This window comes from Martes martes (genome assembly GCF_963455335.1).
Source record: "Martes martes genome assembly, chromosome: 14".
Classification (NCBI taxonomy): Eukaryota; Metazoa; Chordata; class Mammalia; order Carnivora; family Mustelidae; genus Martes; species Martes martes.
Window position 1 is genome coordinate 73259802 of NC_137902.1, and position 26412 is coordinate 73286213.

General features: G+C 48.4%; 1 protein-coding gene across 1 annotated transcript in view; it reads right to left on the reverse strand.

The window, feature by feature from the left end:
• Positions 1 to 9814, reverse strand: part of SGMS1 (sphingomyelin synthase 1) — a 65481-nt gene extending 55667 nt beyond the window's left edge. The window contains exon 1 of the mRNA XM_080822687.1: positions 9402 to 9814. The gene's annotated coding sequence lies outside the window, so the exon portion shown is untranslated. The remainder of the gene's footprint in view (positions 1 to 9401) is intronic.
• Positions 9815 to 26412: the final 16598 nt, after the last annotated feature.

The window sequence follows — 26412 nt, forward strand, 5'->3', positions numbered from 1 at the left end:
TACAAGGAATGCATGTAAGGTTCAGCACGAGCAGAAATACTCAGAGACCAGGGAAGACTGTCGTAACCTTCATGTAAGGCAATGTGACGTCAGTTACCAAATCCACATCCTACTTGTTGTCACAGAATTCCTAAGAATCTGGCTTACAGACATATTAACAAGTTGAGACGCTGGTTCAGAAGCATTCACTGCAGCCGTGAGGGCAGTGAGGGCAGAGCAGAAGCATCGAAACTGCCTTCATTGTGATCTGGATAAATCAATGTAGGACCTCCTCACCACAGGCCACACGGTTATCGGAAGATGAGGTGCACCTGTGGTTGCCAGCGTGTCTGTGACACGGAAGTGTGGATTATTTTCATTCTGAAATGCATCTGGGGGGCTCTATCGGTTGAGCGTCCGACTCCTGACCTCAGCTCAGGTCTTGATCTCAGGGTCCTGAGTTCAAGCCCCATTCTGGGCTCCACGTGGGGCATGGAGCCTACTTACAATAAATAATAAATGAAATAAAGTAAAACACATGTATTTTGCTGTATAGACGTACACCCATGTGTACAAGCATAAAAAGTCTACAAGTACACACACTCAGAGGCTATGGGACAGCGGGGCTGGAGACTGGGGGAGGGGGGGTGGCATCACTTGTCCGTATGTGATTTCTATGCAATAATCATGTACCACTCTGTGTTTAAAAAAAATAAACATGACAGAGAGTACGAGAGGAAAAGGAGAAAGAAAGAGGGAAGGGAAAGAGGGAAGGGAGGAAAGATTACTGAAGAATTCTCAAGTCCAGCCAGTCCCAGACTTCACCCTCCCTGGCCACCGCCTCTTCATGGGGCTTCGGGTCCCCTGCAGCTTTGGAAACCCATCTAACCCCGCTGGCAGCAGAAACTCTGGTCAGGATGAAAGGAAAATGGAGCAGCCCCCAGCCCAGTCCCCCACAGGCTCTGCTAACCCACCCGTCCCAGAGCTGAGCTGCCTCAGAGTGGCAGACAGACCTTCTCTCCTTAGATCCTCTCGAACTCCTGAGGTCAAAATTACTAGACATACATATCTGTGCCTTTTATATTAGGCAACATTTACATGGTGGTAAGCTTGGGAAATAAGAGCTGAGATCACATTTAACTGATTTTTGACCTGTGGTCTCGGCTGGCCCCAGTCCATCTCTGGGAAGAGTCCTCAGGTACAACAAGAAACCGACCCGTGGAATCAGTACCCTTAATGAGCAACTCTACACTGTGATAAACGGTCTTCCTGGAAAGCCTGTGAGGATATGGAAAGACACACGTGATACTGTGTGCTGCCGATTTCAAGCAAGCTTCTGTGCGGTCTATGTACAGCTCAGTCGTGGTTTTGTGATGTCTGTATCAGAGAGAGATCTACACGACCAGAAAATGAGAGTTTGGGTCTACACGCCAAACTCATGACAGTTACTCCCGGCGACTTAACCCTCCCACTTTCCTTCTTACAGCTCAAAAATTTCGTATCATGAACACTTAGTATTTTTCTCACAAAAGACTGTAAAAACAAATTGCTGTTTGAAAGGTGGATACCCGCCCCCAGCACACACATACATCCCATCTCCCACCCCACCCTCCCCCAAAATCCCAACACACCCCCTTATCGTCTCTCATCAACGGAGCCCCGCGAGCTGCCAGACTGGCTTGAGCGGACAAGATCTAAGTTACAGCAAAACCAGCCCCCGAGATCATTCTGGTCTCATGGACTCCCCAGGCCTGGCACCCTGAGCTTCATTTTTATAAGCTGCCAGTTTCATCATAGGACCACAGGAATCACATGCCAGTATCAACAGCACCACCGTATGCCAGCTGAAGCAGGCTCAGCACAGAGCAACCTGCTTCCGGTCATTCCCAAAAACACCAAACACGTGGAAATCAAAAGAGCAAAGGTCAAGGTCTTCAGAAGCGGGTTATTAACTTCAGCAGGAGTTACACACAAAGTACAATGGCTTCTTACCTAGAAGGAAGAAAGTGCTTTCTAAAAAAGCAAAATAAAGAAAAATGAATGCTTATAGCTTTTATTTACAGGTACTTTATAAGCTATAAAATTATCTGATTCTCTCAGCAAAAATTCTGGCTAAGTTTATTGTACCTCTATTTTACCAGGGAGGACGTGGAGGCTCAGGAAGGGGCTCCAGGGTAGATCTTTGTGCCACAGTTTTAATACTATTATATCAAGGAATTATCCAGAATTTCTCATTGGGTTATCCGAGATGAAGAGAGCCAATAACCCACCTCTTCCTTCTATTAAAAGGACTTTTGTTGCAATTCTAATGTATCAGGATTTTAAAAATTCATACAGGATTTTCTTTCAAATCTGTATTCTCATGTTTGGCCTGAAGTTTTACAACAATCCTGTTTTTTAAATTATTTATTTATTTAAAGATTTTATTTCTTTATTTGACAGACAGAGATCACAAGCAGACAGAGAGGCAGGCAGAGAGAGTGGAGGAAGCAGGCTCCCCACTGAGCAGAGAGCCCATTGTGGGGCTCGATCCCAGGACCCTGAGGCCATGACCTGAGCCGAAGGCAGAGGCTTAACCCACTGAGCCACCCAGGCGCCCCCAATCCTGTTTTTTTTTTTACATGTTTTTTTCAAACCATCAATCTTTTAATAAAGCAAGACAGAAGGATGGTTTTCTTCTTGTGTCATTTGAATTAAACGGTGTAAACATCACACGTGTAATTGTGCCAACTCTGCAAGAAAAATCTGGAAGAACACCAAGAAGAGAGGGGAACACAGTGTATGTAATCTGGAGACATAGGATATAGAAATTATTCGAAAAAAGATCACAACAGCCTTATAATGAACAGTTTCCACTATCCTTGGTAAAAATTACATAACTTTGACTTGGACTGCGCTTCATGTGATTTTTTTAAATTGCCTTAAATATAAAATTCTCTTAATACTGTTTCATATACACACAAAACATATACATACATACATATATATATATACATATAAAATTCTATATTATTAATGTGCACCGCTTTTTTCTCAACAGGCACAGACACTCTCTTCTCACTGGAGTGTGGTCATGGCTGCTGTCTCTCACACACACACTTAAACTTGAAGCAGCCACAGGCCTGGTGCTTCCAGCAGGGGCCGGAATGTCCCGGAGCGGGTCTGAATTCTCCCTCCTTCCTTCGCTCACAACGGCTACCCTTTGTGTAATCTTGGGCAGGTTACCGAACATTTAAGTTTCTTGTTTCCTCAACTCTAAAATGAGAATAAATACTATCAATCTCAGGTGGCTAAAATAAGTATTTTTTTGCCTTTTTGTTTTAAACAATGTGAAATTTAGGGAAAAGTCGCAGTAATAGCACAGAAAATGGAGGTATACCCTTTGGCCAGTCTCCTTTCCGTGAACAACTGAGATGGCCAGAGTGCAGTTATCAACACCAGGAAATGAATGCTGTCGTGCTCTCCGCGACCAAGAGACGGACCTTGTTTACATTTCCCCCGTGTCCCTGCAGTGTCCCCTCTCCTCAGTCTCCCCCAACATGTGGCCCGTCCTCGATCGGCCCTCGCACTTCCGGGCCTTGACCCCACGGCCCGCAGGAGGTACCCTGAAGGGTGTCTCTCAGGTGCTCTCTCCAGGTCAGCTTGAGGTTGTGCATTGTGGGCAAGAACACCTCAGAAGCGGTGCTGTATCCTCTTCAGGGCATCGCAGGATGGGCTGACGTCCCCATGTCTTATTACTAGTAATGCTCGCAGTTGGTAACCTCAGAGAACTGCTGACAAGGCACGGTTCTAGCATACCAATGGCGACTACGACCATGATGAGGGTCAGGCTAAGAACACAGATTCTGGAATCAGGTAGACGGGCCTTCTTGGGCCCACTCCACCAGCTCCTGCCATGTGACCACAGGCAGGTTGAACTCCCCCACCTTCCCTGAGTGGACAGTGGAGATGATACCACCTGCGAAGTTGTCACAAGGCCATCACAAGGTTCTGAAGAAGACAGAAGGAGAAACACAGGTAAAGCACTCAGTGCCTGGAAAGTCTCAAATGTTCCATCAAAAGGCGAGTCTGGGGCACTGTGTGGGGAGGCTGGAGGGCTGGGGGCGGGGAGCGGAGCCAGCAGCTCATCTCTCCCTGCAGCAGGCTGGCCCCTATCGCTGCGGGAGTTAAAATCTATGATGAGACAATCCCCCTTTTAAGACAAATCTAATCCCAAAGGAACCAGAAAATGAACTTTAAACGAATCCTGAGGGGTCTGGGTATGCAAGCTGACACCTGAAACACTTCTCCGTCAGAGCCTATGAAGAATCATAAAACCAATCACTGCACGGCCTCAGCCTCGGAAAGCCACCTCCAACCTACGAACAGGTGAGAGTAACAAGAGACACACTTGTACGCGGGACAGACGGTATGACGTCCTGCGGCTTAGCTGTTAATTACCACAGTATCAGAGCAACACGTGTATTCTTGGAGCAAACCCGTCCGACAGACACTGATGCTCGGGCTCCCAGGGGCCCTGGTGACCTCTAAATGACTTTGAAGAGCCCTGAATGTTCAGAGGGCAGTTTAAGCCAAGAACTAAGCAGGACCAAGAATCCAAGGCCATGGGCGCCTGGGTGGCTCCTTCGGCTGAGCGTCTGACTTTTTATTTCGGCTCAGGTCATGATCTCAAGCCCCGTGTCAGGCTCTGCACTGGGCATCGAGCCTGCTTAAGATTCTCTCTCCCCTGCCCCCTACCCTGACGCGCACGCTCTCTCTAAACAAAAAGGAAGAAAACTCCAAGGCGCTTCCTTAGCACACTTCTGCTGTGCGTGTAAGAGGGAAGGTCCATGACTTGCTTTCTCGCTTCCTGCTCCCACCTCCTGGCAAGTAAGAGCTGAGAACAGCTAAGTACTCCGAGTTTACTAGGACCTACACGCTCACTGAAAGCAAAGCAATCCTGTGAGAAGGAGTAAGAATCCCTATGAACGGGTGAGGACCAAGGCCCGAGACGTGAGCTGCGGGGCTCGGGGTCACACACCAGAGCAGGGTTCTGACAGCGGCCTCCAACCCCGTGTGCCCTACACTCAGGGGTGTGTGGCCCCAAGCGAGGATGCTGTCCCTTCCCTTCCTGTCACACTGGGGAGCAATGCCAACAGAAGATTCCAGAATGTGTTTTGAGTTTCTCAAAGTGAGGGGGCACTGTTACCACACGCCTTGTTATCACAAATTCTTCTCCCTCCCTTCCCTGCCACCTCAGGGGCACGCTCACGGGTCACCACCACTGGGGGCTCCTAACACAGGGCCCACCCGCCTCGTCTGCTCCTGGCCCAGGCTCGCATGTCCACCGTCCCCACCTTTGCTCCACAGCTGGGAGTCAAGAGCAGGTTTTCTGTCCAGAGCCCAAGCTGTGGACAGACTGCTGGCGCCTCAAGCTCCGTCTGTCACACCGACCATTCCTGAGCACAAGTCACACCTATGACGGCGGGGGTCACATCAGGGAACAAACCACCCAGGAAGTTCCACAGTCTCGACTTCCCCAACCTCTTAGGCAAAGGCACACAAACATGACTGTGGTTCTTTCCGAGAGCCCCTCTCCTGGGTCTGAGAGGCCCTCCCCAGCGCCTACCTCCAGCCCCCGGGTTCCAGGCTCGGAAGAGCTCCCCACCCTCACGCCATACACAGCCACGACCTGTTCCCCCAAAACACATTTACGTGAGTCTGTGTGAACGTGTTTACCTTCTACTCTTCCCCTGCTCGTTACGGAACAACATGTTCCCCTCCTGACAGATTCAAACCCAGAGGTGCTTTCAAGGGCAGGCGGGTGGGATGGTGACCCAGCCTCCTCAGCCCCGTCCTTCAGATAACCTGTGCTAACCATTTGAGGGGCATCACTCAGGTGTTTAAAAAAAAATGCAAAACTAATTGTTAAATGCAAAAAGTGAGAGGGAGATGTGTATGGATTGTATCACGCCATCTGTGTCGAGAGACACACATAAAATACCACTTGAAAGCTTCAAAGCAGTCCCCGCAGACCGACCCCGGGGAGTGGACCTGGGCAGCGAGGGTGGGACCCACCCCGTGCCTGGGGACCCTCTCTGACCGACCGAATGTGGAACCACGTGAATGCATCGTCTACTCCAAAGACTGGTTATTTACATTAAATATCACAACAGAAAATGTGCTCATTAAAAGTCCCAAAGCATGCCTAGCACGGAGCGGGCACGCAAGGGCTATAAGACAATGAATGAAACAGTGAGTCTAAGTGGTTCCATGTAATGGGAACCAGCCCTCCAAGTAACCTACAAACACGACACAGGAAAACGAAGAAAGGCGCCCCCGATCTGTTCTTCTAGTGGAATGGTATCAAGGATGAAGGAAAGAGCTCAGACGTCATCTGGCAACTAGAACATTCTGAACACTTTCTCCCATGACTCCTGTGAGCAGAGGGAAGACACAGCCACCCAAGGGTCTGGGTGCACGGGCCTTAGGGCCCCTACTGTAAGAGGGGCAAGACTTCATGTTTACAATTTACCTCAAAATCACACGTAAATCCTGTGTGTTGCCCTAGATGACAATCATAGCGAGCGTCACACAAAACCATCCCCTCTGCCCGAATCGACAAGAAATAACGTGTTTATCACGTTACTTCACACCTCTTGACCCACCAACTCCATCTGGGGGGTTCAGGCACCTTTCGGATATACACACTGGGGCACTGAAGTGCGTTGCCCATGGTCACACGGCAACCACGGGGCAGAGACCTGATCCGTGGGCCTCGTGTGTGTGTCCGTGTCCCCGCGTCTCCCCACAGGCCAGCCACCAACAGTACCCCTGGGTGAAGGCCCCCTGAAATTCCAGCGGGGTCCACGGGCCCGGGCTCAGCGACAGACCTGCCCTTCCGTGCCCCTTCACCACTTGTGCTCCGCGCACTGTCCCGGCGCCTGCAAAACACGAACAGCTCACAAGCCCCGTGTCTCATCAGACTTTGTACGAAGCTTTTTGTTTCACAAACAAAACTGCTTCTAAGCACTTCCTTAATTACTTGGTGGCATCATTTGCATATTGGCTAATATACTAATTGCAGATCTGCGTTTTATTTACATGTTAAAACCAGAACCTCAGTTTGAGAACATTTGGCTGACCAACCGTTCTGACTAATTTAATGTTTGAAACAGCACAGCCTACCAGGTAACATATTCCATAATACACATCCCCTCCCCCCCGATTTTAGCTGGCTCTCTCTTAACTTTTTCAAAGCAACTTCTTACTGAAAAATGAGACTGACCTATTTTCTATAAAGAATCCCTTGCCTAATAAACCATGGTTAAAATACCTGCACCAAAATTATGTCTGACTCTTACTCAAATGGTTGGTACTTTAAGTCTGTGTAATAAATGAACGCCTGCACTGTGTTTTACGAAATTCAGCTGCCGCAGGAAAGACACTTCAGCTGGAAACCAATTTTAACTGATGAAATAAAAATTATTTTTGTGAGAAACAAAATACACAAATTTTGAAATTGCTGCTGTAAAAATTCCCTGAATAGGGCACAAACTCTGAAGAATCATTCTATTCCCTTGGGGAATTTCAGCCAATAAAATGTTCACATCTAGACATTTTAAAAGGAACTGGGAAGGGGCACCTGGGTGGCTCCGTGGGTTAAAGCCTCTGCCTTCGGCTCAGGTCATGATCCCAGGGTCCTGGGATGGAGCCCCGCATCGGGCTCTCTGCTCAGCAGGGAGCCTGCTTCCTTCTCTCTCTCTGCCTGCCTCTCTGCCTACTTGTGATCTCTGTCAAATAAATAAATAAAATCTTAAAAAAAAACAAACAAACTGGGAAATGTTTGCACAAGTTCGTACGGGGGTGGAAGCACGTCCACACAATGTCTCTATTGGATCAAAGACCTCCAGTTCCCAGGAAAAATTTCAGGCATGTTAGGCTCAAATGAATTCCATCACCAAGGTAACCTGTGCACCAAGGTCAAAGTGGCAGTGGTCATGGTCAGGGTTTGGTCGGAGCCAAGGAGGGAGGTCATGGGAAGAAACCGAGGTCACGGGGGTGAGACTGTGATGGCAGGAATCTGCCCCAGAAAGGGGTGTGCTTGCACTCCTGGCCCTTCCCCAAGCACCTCCAGGATCTGGTCCACCATTCTGTGCATTTTTCCAACATCTGCCACAGCGATGTCCAGGAGCAAAGAAAAAGCCGTCCTCCTGCTTCACAACAGGTTCCCAAGCAACTCAGATCCCTCCGACACAGGGCCAGGGGGCCCGAGAACAAACGTCAGGTCAGTTGAGTACCGACCCGGGCAGACTTCAACACCTTTCCTCACCCAGGGCTCTGTGGTCAAGCCTGATGAGACAAACCACAGGGAAACGTCTCAAAACCAGGCAACGCTGCCCAAAAGAGATTTGACTACGCAATTATGTCAACAACATTCTGTCCCGGGAACTACAGAAATAAAACAAGATCTAGCCGTGCTCCCCAAGGGCGTCTTAGGGTTCAAGGGCCATCATTTCTGTAAGGTTTTCATTACTCAACACCAGTCACCAGGACTTCGGTTTGGATCTACAACATCCTAAGGAAAGGCCTCGCCTTCCACTTAACCCCACCAGCCAGGGAGGCCGCGGTCATACCTCTGGGTTCTCCCAGTAACTTCATGCCACCGAGGCTGTCCTCCTCAGGGTCCCTGGTGGCCAGCCCCCCCGAGCGCTGCGCAAAGGGCGCCACTGCCAGACACATGCACCTTTACAGTGTCAGCAGGGGCACAGTCCAAAAGTTATTTCAGGAACAAGAGAAAGAAGAGTCAACAGACGAAAAGTAAATAACTGGATAACAGACATGAGAACAAAGTGTTGGAGCAACATGATACGATGCCTGAGACTGGCTTTGAAATACCGCCTTCCCCGTCCCAGAACCACAGTCACAGAGAACGGACGGCCGTCAACACTGGGTGATAAGGATAAGGAGGTCATTTTACTCCTCACTCCACGTCCTTAAAAATTGTTTTGAAAAACTGCGGCAAGAAAATGGTTTTTTAAGCTCGAATTTAGTAGGAACCCAGTTTGTTTTTAAAATAATACATGGATATGCACAAAACCAGAAAGTACCCAGAAAAAAAAAGAAGAAAAGTAAACGCACCTACAAATTTCTGTGGCGCAGTGGGATGAAACCAAAGGGTAAGTCAGCGGATTCCGCACCAGCACGGGCAGAGCGCCACTGCTCCCAGCACACAGATCTGTCCTGCAAGCCTCACGCATTCACCACCAGTTATGGGAGCCAACATGTCCTGATGGCACTTACCTTTCTAGGGTGGAGAATATGATGATTTAACACACATACATATAGTAAAACCAGCACCTCTTTGATCACCTGCCCTTATGCACGACATTCCCTGAACAAAGTGCAGCCTGACCCAGACGGTGCACCCAAGTGTCACCCACCTGTCACCCCACACTCAGGTGGGCCTTTGTCCCCTCGCTCTTTGCTCAGAGAATGAGGACATATGTCCGGTTCCTCTACCGGAAGATGCCAGGGCTCGTCCACCAGAGAAGACAAGGGCAAAAGGATCAGACGCTGATGGGGAAGATTGCCCCCCAGGAGACAGATGATGGGAACCGGAGGAAGCCCAAACCACCGCCTGGCATCGACCGGGAAGACGCCCGCGGAAGCTTCAGTCGCGCGGTCCACTCCCTCACTAGCTCCGTCTTTCCAGCCCTGCAGGTGGACGCGAGTCAGGAAACACCAGCGCAGCCAACAGGGAGACTCTGTTCTAGAAACTCCACTTGATAAAGGTACTGAGTTCCGAGACCAATGACTCAGGACAGCTCCACAGACCTTTCCTGACAGATGTCCCTCAATGAGGAAAAAAACATTCTCTTGGCAGAATGGTTTTCTATCAGTATGGACACCCAGGAGCGCCGGCTGAGCAGCCCAGCCCCTGAAGATTCGGCAGGTGAGCCGATAAAGGTCCAACCCCCAAGCCAAGGGGATTCTTTCGATCTTACGTCCTCAGAACACGGGTCATCCTATGCTCCCAGAGCATGGTACTGATTACCCGAAAGTTCAGACTCCTGACCTTTGTCACCTGAGTCACACATCCTATCTCTCTACACCGACACTACAAAAGCAGGGGGAAAACTGCCACATCAGCCAATCCTCGGGCCGAAGGGTAAAGCAGTACATCCCCTTCTCATTACCTGTCCACTCTCAGCTTTTTTTTTTTTAAAGATTTTATTTATTTATTTGACAGAAAGAGATCACAAGTAGGCAGAGAGGCAAGCAGAGAGAGAAGGGGAAGCAGGCTCCCCGCTGAGCAGAGAGCCCGATGCAGGGCTCAATCCCAGAACCCTGGGATCGTGACCCGAGCCAAAGGCAGAGGCTTTAACCCACTGAGCCACCAGGCACCCCCTCTCTCAGCTTTTAAGAGAAACTTTTTTTTTTTAATTTAAATTCAAAGAGCCAATGTACATTTCACATCATTAGTTTCAGATGCAGAGATCAATAATTCATCAGTTGCATATAACAGCCAGTGCTCATCAAATCAGCAGCCTTCCTTAATGCCCCTCCCCCACCCCCTTCCCTCAAGCAACCCTCAGTTTGTTTCCCAGAGTGAAGAGTCTCTCATGGTGCATCTCCCTTTCTCCTGACTTCCCATTCAGTTTTCCCTCCCTTCCCCTAGGGTCCGCTGCTCTGGTTCTTAAATTCAACATATGAGTGAAACTGTGTGAAAATTATCTTTCTCTGACTGCCTTATCTTGCTCAGGATCATCCCCTCCGGGTCCATACGTGTCGATATGAACGCTGACCGCTGAGTGATACTCCACTGTATAAATGCACCACATAAGAAAGCTCTTCTTCCAAACTGACCAGTCCCTACCTGATGGATGATGCCAGTCCTAGGAGGTTTCCCATTCTGCTTTGGACCAGCAGTCCCCAACCCCAATCTGTAACTGGTCTGAACCTAAAGATCCAAGTGCTAGAACCTATAGAGTCTGAATGCCCATCCATGAATCCTACAGTAACAAACCCATCACAGGCTACAGGAATTCTTCCTTCCAGGAAGATGAGTCAGGGACAGCCACATAGGTGACAAGGGCACAGTGCTGACTCCCACCTGACGCCTCAGATGATGTTCTTTCTGTTCTGGACCACAGCTTATGACTCATGACAGGGCGGAATTTGTCCAGACTCGATCAAGAATCACAGCCACTAGCCTGTTCGTATTGCCGCTGGGTTATCCATTAACTTTCCAACTGTGGGTTTTCTCAGAAGCTGTGGTCTTTGAATAGGTCTGGACAAATTCAGGGGCCAAGCACTAGGAAATGGACATCCAAGTAAATCTGAGGTTATGTGAAAACAAACACGCAACAGCAAAAAATGCCCATTCTTTAGAGCTAACCCCTGCTTCTCATTTAGGTCGTGTCTAACTTAGTTCAAGGGCAGGAAAGCTAATCAAGTTTGACTCCAACGTTCGGGCTGGGACAGCCAATGCTGCTGTGTCTTAGGCTTTAGCTTTTCCTTCAGTGCCAAAGAAGTTCGCAAGTAATAACTGGTACGAGCCTTTCCTGCGTGAGAAGAACAGTAACTGAAGTTAACGGCTAGCTCTTAAAGGAAGTCCAGTAATGAAACAAATTAACAAATCCCTGCATGGACTAATGACACTTCATGAACTAAGGACCATAGGCAGAACAACGCTGTCGCCTGCGTGGACGCCCGCCAGCTTTCACAGCACGGGGGGAGCGCAGCAGGGGCACCTGAGTGAGCCAGGAGGGAGCACGGGTTCCCAGTGGACCACGGCGCCTCTCCCGGTGGTACGGAGATGGCTGGGGACAGGACGCCCTGCTCTCCCCAGCCACACAACTACGTTTGTGTGATCGCATCCCCAGTAACACCTTCGAATTAGCACGCTGGATGCGGGCAAGTCAAGATGGGATTTGCAGTAACAATCAAGCAGAACAAGCTGCTGGGGATGTCCCAGGACCACCGCCATGAACAGTTCCTTTCCCCACCATGGGGCAGATGCAGTCCGGGCCCTCACGACACAGGACAGTGCGTGATGGCTGAGCGCCACTCCCTGCCACGGCCACGTGGCACTGAGCAGCGGCAGACGATGCTTACTTAGACTCGGTGACATCGGCCTCCTGACCTGTCCATTCGGGCTGTGCCGCTTTCTGTCATTACCTGATTCAATTCAACATTACCCCACGAACTGGAGTCTGGAAACCAAGTGAGCAGTTGTTTCTAAACAAATGAAACTCAATGCTTTGGGAAGGCAGGACAAACAGAACGAGCTAGAAGAGACAGGTGCCACCCAAGGTGTCTGAGACCACATTAGTGTCCTGAGGGGAAAGGCGGGCTTCAAGCCCAGGTGGGCTCTGTCCCAGGCTGCTCTGGACGGCCGCTGTGCTAGCAGCCCTCTGCAGGAATGAGGAGCAAACACTGTCGGTGACATGGGTTGAGTGTGCTTCGTGGGGAGTGACAACACGGAGCAGCATCAGGGGACCCACGTCCACAGACATGGCCCCAACACCACATCAAAGACTGGCCACTTCTCAACACCATTATCTCCCGGTTTCACAGATGCTTGTGGTGGTGTACGCCATTTTTTACTACTCCACCGTTCACGGATTCATCATGAGACCACAGGGGCCAAGTGTACTCGACAAGACTCTCAAAGAATCCACACCAAGATCTGGACCCTCGTATTTCCCTCTTTCCCTGATGAAGATCTGGAACAAGAATGAAAGGGGTACGGTCTGCCCTGCGGAATTCTCAGCCCCTTTCAGTGGCCAGTGTCCTCCAGGGTCTCACTTCCCTAAGCTCCACAGAGCAGGCACCCAGTGTGCCCCGTCTGGAGGCCAATGTTAAACGCCTCTTCTCTTTCCTCTGCATCTTCAATGCCCATGAGCTCACACACACGTGCCCAGCTCGGCACTGAGCAAAGCAAGGCAAAGGTCAACTCAAACGATAACGTTCGTTTTCTTCCCCAGGATGCCGTGTTTCAGATCAGTCTATGCTCACAGATCTGTAAGGAGCAGCAGTCCAAGCGTACACAAAGAGGGAGTAAAAGAAATTCAGGACCGTGGAAGGGGGGATATACTGGAACCAGCGAGTGAAGGAAAAGGCTGGTCTCAGCACAAATCGGTTATGAAGTAGAAAGAACCAGACATAAACTCTGTGATACTGGGAAAGTTAACCACCTTTCCAAGCCAATCTCCTTGTATATAAAATGTAAGGATACTGTAACCACCTACTTCACGGGATTAAATGAGAGAAAGAGTTGCAAAGCGCTTAGTACAACCCAGGCACAGAGCAGGTGCTCAGCAAATCACAGCTGCCTTCAGTACAGTAGGACCTTCTCTCACCCAAGCCCACGCCGGACCCTAAATAGCATCATTTTCCCCATCTTCCCCCTCTTGACTTAAGAACTCGAAGATTCTCTTCAAATCAGCCAAGTCCACACACCTCTGACTCTCCAAAAGCAGCAGCTCTGAGACTCCGTTACAAAGAAAGCTCTGAGGAGCAAGCTAAGATCACTCGTAAGACATGTCTCCATCCCTTAGCGCACTCTTGGAAGCTCAGCAATTAGGGACACTCAAAATGTGAACATTACTGGCTGATTTAGGTTATTAAACTGACTCAAAATTACTGTGCACTAAGCTCAAGGGCAACAAACACACCCACACCGATCGGTTAATCCTCTCTACATCAATATCCCCGACCCATTCTCCTGCAGTGAATCTCATCCTCTGAGATCTCTGGTGTGGCTGGTGGACTTAGATCCAAGCTGTCCGCTCCGCAGACAGCAGGCAATCATCCCAGCCACGGTCCCTGACACCAGCTGAGAGCCCGTGTGGGGCAGGGTGCCCCGTGGGTCACCGGCAGCGCCTCCTTACACTGTCACTCCCCAGTTTGAGCAGGATCGTGAACCTTGGATCACGCACGTCCCCAGTCAAGGAGATGAAGATGGTGAAGGGTACAGGTGGGTCTAGTTGTGACACGAGCGCAGACAGCCGTGACACACCACAGCAGAAGATGGGGAGGTGGGGAGATGGCGGGGGGACACAGCTGGGCTGATTTTTAACAACATGCCAGCCACACACACATGAGGTCCCAGCTCCGCCCCCTCCCACAAGAGAGAAAATCAATGTTTAAAAGTTCTGAAGGACACGTGTCTGAGTTTATTTAGATGTCTGGGTCTCTCTGCCTCTGTGCACAAGTTATCTTTACTGCATAAACATCAACATGGGTTCGTGGCTTTGAGGGCAAACACAAGCTGAAGAGTCTGCCTTTCCCGTGTGCCAAAGATGACAAAACACAACAGCAGTCACCTAAGCGACCATTCAGGTTCCAGAGGTATTCAAGATAAATCCGTTCTTTCCTTTAAGGAAAAGCTTTCTCCTCAGATGTTACTGATTCACAAAGACGCCAGGAAATACAAAGGTATGGAATCTATGAGGGGATGGTAGGGACAGAACCTGCCTCAAGGGGCTTCCGTCGGAGAACTGTGACCTGAAGCCCTGACCTGGGAATGCCTTCTGCGTGTGAGACACATTTCCAAAGCCTACGCACAGAAACCCTTCCAGGCCTGGGCGCTGGGCTTGGACAGGTTCGCAAATACTTCACCATCTCGTCAAGAGCGTACTGTGTGTGGCTCTCTCATTCATAAAAGTCGCAGTCCTGTTACTTTTCTACTCTCTCTGATCTTCTCGACAAACAGTCTTTGGAAAATAGTCATTATTCACCTGAAACAGTAATGACAAATAAATATGTATGCACCTCAAATGGAAACCCCCCCACTGATTGGATGTGAACAATCGGGGTCGTAACAGCCCCCACGCGCTGGGAACACGCATCCAGAACACTTGAAGGAACTGGCAGATACTGAAAAGGTAATTACTGCCATGAGATCATCCTAAATTTTTAAATTATCAGCTTTTAGGTCAAAATGGTTTCTGAACGCTATGCAATCATAATTTTAATTTTTAGAATTTTTAGATTGTTTTAACACCACAAAGTCGTTCAGCCCAGCTGCATGCCTTCTCTAGTGATGGGAAGCACCCCCCCCCCCAACCAGTGCCCTGACGTGGTTCTGGTATCACTTCCCAAAGGTGAGGTTCTGGTCAGTTCCTGCCATGTTCTGGGCAACCAGCATGTATTCCGTTCTCGATCGAACCAAGCCAAGAATCTCAATGACCATCAAATCACCACATGAAGAAATTCACCGAAAAAGCTGAAAACCATCCCACAGTTCTCTTTTGATATAGCAAGTATTGCTGAGCAGGCCCCGTGACCACATACACGTGCATATGTGTGTGCACGTGTGTGACTCAGGTGTGCACCTGAGTCCATGCATGTGTGTACGCATGTACACACACTTATACATGTATTGGCACACATAGGGTGCACACGTGTGCACACCGTGCAAAGCATCATCTATGTACATACGCACGTGTGCACACACAGATACATACGTACGTGCTGGGGAGAGACAGGGTTTGCCCACCAATGTGAAATCAGGGATTTGGAACCATGGGCCCCAAAGGGCTCAGAAGGGTTGTCACCAGCTACACGGACTTTACCTGGATATGTTCTCTTTAACCGTTTTCTCTTACTGGAGAGGAAGGTGAGTCCGGTGGTCTAGAGGTGGCTGAAGTTTCAATCTCGGCTCTTCTGGTTACCGGCTGTGGGGTCTTGGGCACGTGACCCAGCCCCTCTGTGCAGCAGCTTCCCGCCCCCCAAGCAGGAGGGTAGGAGCACGTCCACGAGCCCGCGAGGATGAACGACACGTGTCACGACAGCAGGCCCTGAGAACAATGCTCCCCGCCGGCGCTCAGCGGCATGGGCACCCATGCCTTCTTGGTACGAAGAAAACATGAACTGAAGCTTTCTTTCCGTGAAACAAAGTACGAGACCAGCGACAACAACTTCTTGTTCCAAGTGTGTGCAACGTGAGTGTGTGAGCAGGAGGGGCCGGGCACCGGGCAGAGACCAGACGGGGCTCAGAGCCTGTCTTCCGCCGGTGCTGATGCAACCGGCCTCCCCGCGGGCCCCAGTGAGACCAGAGGCTCAGGACGCTGTGACCTACTCCTACTGCGGACGCCACCACGGCAACTGCGCTGCCCTGCGGTGACAGTAATTAGCACGTGTGACCAGACCAGCAGCAAACTCCTGAAACACGGCAGCTTCGGATAAACACTTACGCCCAGTAATTGACCTCATTGGGACTTGTGGCCTCATCGTGAGGCAGGCAATAGAAACCGGGGTCAATTACCTGAGTCCTGAGCCAGCAGTGGGGAAAAGCATGAAGAGTCACAGTCGAACACGCACAGCAAACCTCTGCCTTCCCACCATTGCCAAGTTCTAAACAAGCCCCGTTTCCTGTATCTTTTGTTGGAGAAGGTGCTTGAAACGTCAGCATCCATCCCTCACCTCCTTTCCAAGGACACCCTGTCAAGGGGCCCAGCACCTGCAACACTGTTGGATCCATAAGGACCCTTCCATCTGCTGAGTGATCACCATGGACCCAATTCTTGTCTTTCTCTCCTCTCCCTGCAGTAGGTGTTTTCATCTCTGCTTTTACAAAGTAAGAACACAGGGGCCTGGAGAGATCATCTTCCCTTCTCGGGGACACCTGTGGCAGCACCAAGAATCAAAGACAAACAGGGCGCCTGGGTGGCTCAGTGGGTTAAGCCTCTGCCTTCAGTCCGGGTCATGATTTCAGGGTCCTGGGATCGAGCCCCTCATCGGGCTCTCTGCTCAGCGGGGAGCCTGCTTCTCCCTCTCTCTCTCTCTCTCTCTCTCTCTGTCAAATAAATAAATAAATAAATAAATAAAATCTTAAAAAAAAAAAAAAAGACTCAAAGGCGAGACGTCTGTCCATCTGCCCGTGTGCAAAGTCTCTGGTTCCCAACCAACGTCCTTCCCAACTGCTTCACACTTTCTATTCCGGCTGCAAAGCATTCCTCCAAAAAGCCTGTACACCCCCCAGAATTCATACCCGCTAACCAAACGTACAAGACACAAGCTGCTGAGCATTTCCTGAACTGCAGGCTTCGTACAACGGTCAGTTGATATCAGCATTTTATTTTTTATTGGCTCTGTTTCTCCAGGCCTGTCCCGTTCTCACTGGGACACCACGGTCTCGCCGACAGACCTGTTCTCTTCCTCGCTGGACAAAGTACAGACACGGTCGCTTGCAGAAACTCTTTTTTCCAAGTAGCGTCCATCCGTCTTTGTCAGCTATCCTCCAGTATGAAATGTCAAAGGCAAATGCACAAATGAACTTCTGTCAGCCTGATTTAGTCACCTTGATTTATAAGCCATGGCCAAGGAGGCAGGGCGGACGAGGCAGAACCAAGAAATCGAATGCAAGCTCCCTCTGACGGAGCCAGAGAGACCTTTTCTAGCATCTCTACTGTTCATTTCGAGGCACTGTTTAGAGAAGACAACAACCATTACAGAACCAGCAGGAATTTGTCAGATCGAGGCTCATTAATGACATCACTCACCAGTTACTTCAGGAGCCTGTACTGGGGGCTTCACAAGCACGGCGATCATTCCCACAGCAGCTGGTTCGCTCATGTTCTGATGTCCAATCATCTGTGTGTTGAATACCACTGAACAGCACACTCAAAGTCCAAGCTTAGCATCGGCTCTCTCAAAAACCCTCCCGTTTCATCAGTGCCGACTTTCGGTACAGCACGTTCAAATTAACAGAACCCACTGCCCTCAGAAAACCACAGGGAGTAAACGAAGTCATCGGACATCTCAGCTCGAGTCAAACGGCTTGGGAAGGAAGCTACGGTCCCTCTAAAAATGTAGAGTTATTGATATTTTCAAGGATCAACACGGCATGTCAACAGAGAAGACACTGTACCGTCGTACTGTCCCTTGTCGGACACCATGAAAAAGCTCTTCCCATGCAGGAAGCAGCGAAGTCGACAGATACAGATTACTTGAGTTGTCAGGAGACCTTTCAGCGCTTCTCTGGAGGGATTTAATTAAAGGAAGAACTAGCAAGATATTTACCCTGGACTCAGGCTGCTACGCAGTTTACAGGGCATGTGACAAGCCTTCACACACCCTGTTCCTGCTAACCACAACCTTAAATTTTAGATGTTCAAAGCAGAAGCTTGTTCCTTGAAGGAATTTGGAATGAAATCCTTCCCTCATGCACTCATTATTTTGAAATTCAATTTTTTACAATATAGCCTGAAGGAGCCGCTCGTCATAAGGGCACAGATGCGATCACCTCTCCCTGGGGGGTGTAGACGGTCATGGTGGGAACACAAGGAGATTCGCCTGAACAGCATTTGGCCACTTGGCCATAGTGCGCCGTCTCCACAGTCCGGCCTCTCCACCCCGTCTCGTGAGATGAACTGGGTGACGAAGGCAGGGCCTGGACGTGCTCCGGACGCGCTCCCTGTGCCGGTTCCTCCCCCCTGCTGGGCTTCTTGCTCTTCCTCGTCTGCACCCACTCATCCCATGTGCTGCCGCTCACTTCCGGTGCTGCCGTCGGTGCTGGGCATTCAGGGGCGACAGCACCCACCACTCTGGCTAGCAGGAATGACATCACCAGGTAGCTAAATTCAGATGTTTGTAGACATGGGCTCACCTATTCTCAAGAGGCCCGTGAGTTGTGGAGGGCCATGGCCAAGTACAGGGGAAAGGACACTGGCACCCATCACTCCTTCAGGGCAGTCCTGGTGTACGTAAGATGCTACAGGGTCTCCAGGGCCATGGGACACACTAAGATCTACAGGCAGAATCATTTGTCCCAAACCACAACTACTCAGCCTTAAAAACAGCAGAAGGCATGGCCGAGTCTTCTCAACCCACATGCTTTTTCCATTTCTTTTTAAAAGGAATGGGTGTAAAAATCTTTACACCAAAATAAAAACTTTTTAATGAGCGTTTTCAAAGGATAGGGTGTAACATGAGAAAACACACTCGTAACATGTACGAAATGCAACTAGTTTCTCTAATTTAAAATGAGCTCACGGAAGTCGATACGATAAACACAAGACCCCTACCGAAAGGAAAGGAGGGAAAAGAAAACGGAGCGGGGAGAGAACACAAGCCACATACAGGAGGAGGCAACTTACAGAAAGAAAAGCAACGGGCCAGCGAACCTATGAAAAGACCCTAAACCTGTAATTAAAGATCAACAAGTGAGAGCAAAGAGACAACATTTTTAACTTAGCAGACTGGCAAAAACGCCAAGTCTGGGGACGGGACATTGCTGGTGGGGGTGTGGGAAAGAGACAACCCTGGAAAAGAAAATCAGTCTAAATTTCTGGAGCGCAGTTTGGTAAATGTCCGTCAAAGTTTACAATGCATTGATCCTCTGACCTAGCAATCTCACTGTTGGCATTTAATCTGCAGATACATCAGTGAGATGTTTATTTGCAAAGAGGCAAACCGTAGTAACTCCATCAGCTAACACAGCACAGCTCCTCCCCGTAAACACCTGGCAATTACTGAAACACCCAGCGATAAGACACAGGTGAAATCAGTTACTGCCCATCCATAGCCATTGCTGCACATACCGTATCAAAGAGAATAAGGCAGATCTGTGTGTGCTGAGGGACAAGATCTCTAAAAATATAATCAGAAAAGGACCAAAAAAAAGGCTATAGGAAAAATAAGTATAATTAATCCCTTTATTAAACAACATAAAAAGCAGAGAGCCACAGATGCAGATATGTGCCAGAAACATTTTTCCCCCCCTGGGAGAAACCACAAGAAACATAATAAAAGTTATATTTGAAGGAAGGCTTTTACTTCCCTTTCTGTGCCTTTTGATACCATTGCATGTTAACCCCATACATGTAAGTCCTTTATTTTCAACATCATCAGGTGTTACCTACATGTAAGGTCATGGAAAATTATCTTCTCTCTCTTTGCACTCTGGTTTTCAACAAAATTTAATTAAAACAAGAACAACAACAACAAACAGGGGCGCCTGGGTGGCTCAGTGGGTTGGGCCTCTGCCTTCAGCTCAGTTCATGATCTCAGGGTCCTGGGATCCAACGCCGCGTCGGGCTCTCTGCTCAGCAGGGATCCTGCTTCCCACCCACCCACCACCCCCCACCCCCCACCCCCACCCCCCCAACCTGCCTCTCCACCTGCTTGTGATCTCTGTCAAATAAATGGATAAAATCTTAAAAAAAAAAAAAAAGGAAGAAAGAAAAGAAAAGAAAAAGAAAACTTCAAGTGTCTATAGGCCTTCACATCTGAACCTCCCAAAATAAATTTAGTGAGTTAAAGGCTTTTTAGGAGAGTTCTGGGGTGGGGGGGGGGTGACAGGACAAGCTATGAAATGAAACTATGAAATGGAACAGACAAGGCATCACAAATCTGGCTCGAGAGCAACAAGGACGAGGCTGAGCACTTCTCCCTTTCTAATGCTTTCAGTTAAATGAGAAATTACACACAGCACGGAGTTCGGGGGCTAGAAGTCACCAACAGAATCCAGAAGTTCAAAGCTGTTACGGAGGGAACAGTCCCAAGCGGCAATGTTTGAAGAGCTCTTCTGGAAGAATGACTCTTCCAAAGTCACGAGGAAGCAGTAAAGAAATGCAGTAGTAACTAAATAAAAACCCGCCACGAACACATAAAACCAGAGCCCTACAGTATGTCAGGAAAGCCTCTGGCAAATGTTTATAAAGCCTAAGAGACAAAATCTCAAACTGAGTTACAATTCTAGATTGTACCCAGTGTCTTCACCAGCATTAAACTGAGAGCCTGGGATGTCAGCCGGCTTGACAGGGCCTCATCAATGTGCCATCAACTCCTTATCATCCAGGTCTTTATCCGAGGTTTAAGAGGCAAACCACAGAAAATTAAAGCAGCTTAATCCTCACGAGCCCCTACTGGTAAGTTCCAGAGATAACACGTTATCAAGCCCCACTCAGTGGGGGGCACAGTGGTGAGGGGGAGGAGGTGAACCCAGCCAAATGTATACACAGATCGCACCCAACTGCCTGGCTGAACAAAAGAGAAATAAAGGCTCTGAGAAAAAAGGGGAGTTCTCTCCTCTCTGTGTGCAGGCCTCTAGCTAGTGCCTCTCAGCTACACACTCGCCCTTGATGGCCTGGTCCACACAACAGGATCTGGTCCTCTAAACAACTGTTCTAGTTTTGTCAGTACAAGGAAGTTTCTGGAAAGACATCGCAGAGCAGACAAAAGGAAGGAGCTGAGTTTCCGGTTTCCAGGGTGGCTCCTGCCTCCTACAGCTTTGCGGTGGGGCATCTCCACTTGGGACATCTCTCTGAGGACAGCAATTCCCACACCCCAAGCAACTTCTGCACCCACAGTGGGTTCCAGCCACGTCCTCTCCAACACAGTCCGGGTCTGGATCCAACTCTCAGAAGGGCGTGAGATGTGGCCTCCTCCTTCAGGGGCCCTCCTCTGCTCCCCGGGATCCACTACTTCTATATCCTGTAGAGTTCCGTTCACTTTTTATCAGCTAATCCATCTTCACTCCAACCCCTTGTCAAAGCTAATCATTCTTTTAAATTTTTTTTTTAAATTGTGTGTGTGTGTGTATGTGTGTGTCTGTTTATGTCAATGGCCTGCTTTTTCCATTTGGTGGTTATTTTGAGGTTTTTCTTTTTTTAACTGTTCTGTTTAATTGCTAATGGCATATATTATGGTTAACCTCCCACAGTTCTTATTGTGCCAGTATTTTTCCCCTATGCTTTCTTTTTCCAATTTTCTTTTACATTTTTACTGATGTACAATGAACCTACAGTGTTACACTAGTTTGGGCCGTACAATACAGTGAGTCAATAATTCTATACACTACTCAGCGCTCATCACAGTAAGCATATTTTTAATCCTCTCCATCTGTTCTATCAATTTTTATCTATGATAGCTAATAATTCTTAAACCATTCCCTGCTCCAACTTCATTCCAGTTCGAACTCCTGACTGGCTTCGGCTCCCAGATGGCCCTGACTCTAGGGGCACCGATATACCCCTTTACCCCGCAGCACTCCTGCCATACTTAGGTCCCATGGCAAACTACCAAATGAAAGAGAGAGCGAGAATCGTTCCCGTTCTGTGCCGCGCTGCACGGCCTCCCACCACCTCAGCTCTCTAACCCTCGGTCTGCCCACCTCTCAAAAATCCTCGTCCTGACAGGTCACTTGCTCCCGACGGTGTCAGGTGGGGAGGACGCAGTGAAGCTGGTACGGGCACGGCATGAGCCCAGTACCCAGCACATCTTATCTGACTTCAAACATGCCTTCACCACCCCCGCCTGACTCCTGGAGAGCCAGGGCCAGACCTGCCGACTCCTACATGCTCCAGGGATCAAGAAAGATGAAGAGTTCAGAAAACAAACACAGTGAAAAAAAGAGAAACAAAACCCATGTACCTATCCTTCACTTTTCACAATAAGTAATTTTCACAATAGAATTCTAAATAACAGTCATGTATAAAAAGGGCAGAAAGTAAGAAGTGCCACGATTTTTCAACTGTATTAAAAGTGTTCTCTCGCTGAAGTTGTGTCTGCCCTCTGGTCTTCCAGAGGGATTCAAGGATCCCCAGAGTGCCAGAGCGTCTCAGGTCCCAGCTCCTCACGGGGGCTCTGAGCTGGGCCTGAAAAGATCCTGTGGCCTCCGTCCCATTCTCCAGCAAGCCCTCCCCACTCTCCGGCCCCTGACAGAGGTGTCTCTGAAGACCGGACTCATTCCCTGAAACGGACCTATGTGCTAGGCCTTGACCGCCTCTGGGGCAAAGACCAGGTCATCCTCTTCCTCAGCTGTCTAGCCACCAAACGGAAGCAGTGGCAAATTTACTCATGACCCAGAACAGTAGTACCAGCCTCAGAAGGACAAAGGTAAGGCCTGACCACAATGAGCAACTCTCAGTAAATGGAAACCAGTACAGGACCTCATACACAGAACAAAACACACAGGTTTAAACTAGAGATCTCTACAATGATTTCATGCTATGAAAAATAACTGAATGCCTTAAATCATAACTGCTCACCATTTGCTCATTTACTTGGTGAACCTGTATTTACTGAATGCCTACTCTCTGCTAGGTGCAAATTTACCATTATCATAAGCCATCCTGTGAGTCTGGACAGTGGTGGGCTCAGGGTAGAAAACATGAACATGAAACTGAATTTAAAAATCTCTATGAGATTTCAGTAAATTTAGGAAATATTGGGAGCAAAGTCCATGATCCAAAGCTGATGGCAGGTATCAGGAATCGACTTATTTTCTATTTCTGTACGGTATTCTGTACAGTATTTTTAGTTGGATGTTCTTTTCAGAGCCTTCTCCTTCTCTCTCATTTTGGCCAAAATGACACACTGCCGTGATCCTGAGAAGACAAAACTCATGAGAACTGGACTAGTGTAAATGGTTATTCGTCGACCCCTAGGTGACCTCCCCCCAAAGATCCTTCACCGATTCTCCAGCTGCAAGCCTTCCTACCTCCCACTCATCCTTCCTGCTCTGGTACAGGGACTTTCAAGATCTTCACCGAGGACTGGCTTCTATCTTTGTAGTTTGGTGGCCACAAACGTATTCTTTAAAAAAACAAACAAACATGAAAAGTTTGATATTGAGGGGAAAGATGGCAGCACAGTAGGAGGACCCTAGTCTCCTCTTGTCCCACGAACCTAACTATGTAACTATCAAATCATCCTACAAACCCCAGAAATCGATGTGAAGACTGGCAGAACAAAATTCCGTGACAAAAGGTGGAGAAGAGCTACATCGAAGAAGGCTTAGCGAAGACAGGGATAACGGGTGCTGAGGAGAGGAAAGGAGCTCAGCACAAGGAGAATGTTTCCCCATAGCCACTGGCTTTGAAAATGAGAGGGACTGAATTTCATGACTTCCAGCAACAAGCAGGGCTTAGAGCCTGGAGTTTTAAAGGTCAGCAGGCTTGGCTGGGATAGCACCTGGAGGGTACTGCACTGCTCCCAAGAGAAAGCAGGCAAACAACCTGGGGGCAGACAGCACAGAAACAGCATCTGAAGAGTGCGAGGGGCACACTGGAGGGAGGAGGTTATTCTCTGTGTGGATCCTTGAGACACAGCCTTCAGGGAAGGAGACACCTTTCCAGGAACAAAGCAGCTGGCTAAGGCCATTTCCCTACTCAACCCCTCAGCATAAACACAGGGCCACCTGAGGGAAGCAACACAGTGCTAACACAGGCTGCCTAACCTGCTTATACCAAGTTCTACTCCCCTGTGCTCTGGTGGGACTGCCCCTGCCCCTCTCAGTCATGCTTACCTCAGACCCAGCACAGTGGGTCCTTCCCACAGAAGACCAGCACAAACCACTGCCCACACCATGTCTCCTGACCAGAGTCCTGCAGGGCCTCAGTTCTGGTGGAGGGGGCATCAGGGCTCATTTCACAAGCAGACCAGAGTAGACCCAGCTAAAACTTGCCACATTCAGACCTGGGACCAAACACTGCCCAAAAAGGTAAGGAGAGTCTCTGCAGATGCCTGGTCTGAAAGATAGAGCAGCCAAAACACAGCAGCAGAGCACAAATTTCATAAACCTGAGACGCTGCCAAAAGCACCAGGCCCTGGCATTACATGACCCCTTCTTTACAAGGCCATCGCTTTCAGAAGCAGAAGACACAACAGGCTTTTCTAACACACAGAAGGGAGAGACTTAAACAAAATGCCAAGACAGAGGAATTTTACCTCAAATTAAAGGACAAGATGATACCGCTGCCAGACATCTAGTGAAGCAGATGTAAGTAACATGCCAGATGGGGAATTTAAAGCAATGATCATCAGGATGCTCACTGGTCTTGTGAAAAGACATCAGTGAGAACATTACCACAGAGATAAAAGAGTTAAAAAAGAATCAATCAGAGACGAAGAATAAATACAATAAAGGAGGCGGGAACTAGGCCTGATGCAATGAACAGCAGGCTGGAAAAAGCAGAGGAACAATTCAGTGTCCTAGAAGACAAAATAATGGCAAGTAGTGAAACTGAACGAAAGAAAGAAGAATTAAAGAACATGAAAACAGACCTGGGAACTCAGTGACCCCACCAAACATACTAACATCGTATTACAGGAATCCCAGAAGAAGAAGAGAGAGAAAGGGTACAGAACATTTATTTGAGAAAATCATAGCTTGAAACTTCCCTAACCTGGGGAAGGCAACAGACACCCAGATCCAGGAGGCAGAGAGATCCCAACAAAAGCAGGCCAACACCAAGACATACCATAATTAAATTTGCAAAACAGAAAAAGATCTTAAAAACAGCAAGATAAAAGAAGTCCTTAACTTACAAGGGAAAACCCGTAAGGTGAGCAGCAGACCTCTCCACAGACACCTGGCAGGCCAGAACAGAGCAGCACGATATACTCAAAGTGCTGAGTGGGAAAATGTGCAGCCAAGAATACAATACCCAGCAAGGCTGTCATTCAGAATGGAACCAGAGATGGGAGTTTCCCAGACACACAAAAATTAAAGGAGTTTGTGACCGCAAACCAGGCCTGCAAGAAATACTACAGGGGAAAGAAAGGAACGTAAATGAGAAGCACGAAGGCAGGAAACACAAAAGCAGTAAAAGCTCATATTGCTATTAAAAAAAAAAAAATCAGTCATGGCACTCACAAAAGATTTTAAAATAGGAGAAAAGATTCCTAAAACATGGGGAGGAGAGGAGTTAAGAATGGGTTCAAATTTAAAGGACCATCAGCTTCACAGAGACTGCTACTGCAGAAGCTGTGGTATGCAGAGTTAATGGTAATCATGAATCCAAAACTAATAAATGGGCAAAGAATCAAGAGAAAGAAATCAAGATAGGTCACTAGCCAAAAGTAGCAAACCATGAAACAGAGAAAGATAAGAACCAGAGAAAATCTCCAGAAACAACCACAAAACAAGTAATAAAATGGCAATGAATACATATCTATCACTAATCACTCTGAACGCAAATGGTGTAAACACCCGAATCAAAAGACATAGGGTGTCAGAATGGATTAAAAAAAAAAAACCCACCAAGACCCACCTGTATGCTATCTACAAGACAGTTGTTTTAAACCCAAAGATATCTGCAGATTAGAAGTGAAGAGGAGAAACATTTATCACGCAAATGGATGTCACAACAAAGGCAGAATGGCAACACTTTTCAGACAGAGGAGACTTTAATGCAAAGAGTAACAAGAGACAAAGAAGGGCATTATCTAATAATAAAGGGGACAAGCCAACAAGAAGATGTAACAGTTGTAAACATTTACGCACCCAACTCAGGAGCGCTCAAATATATAAAACAATTAATGACAAACATAAAGGGAATAATCAATAGTATAACAGTAGGGGAACTTAGCCCCCACTTACAGCAATGGACAGAGCACCTAAACAGACAATCAACAAGGAAACAATGGTGCTGAATGACACCCTGGACCAGATGGACTTACCAGATAAACTCAGAACATTCCATCCTAAAACAGCAC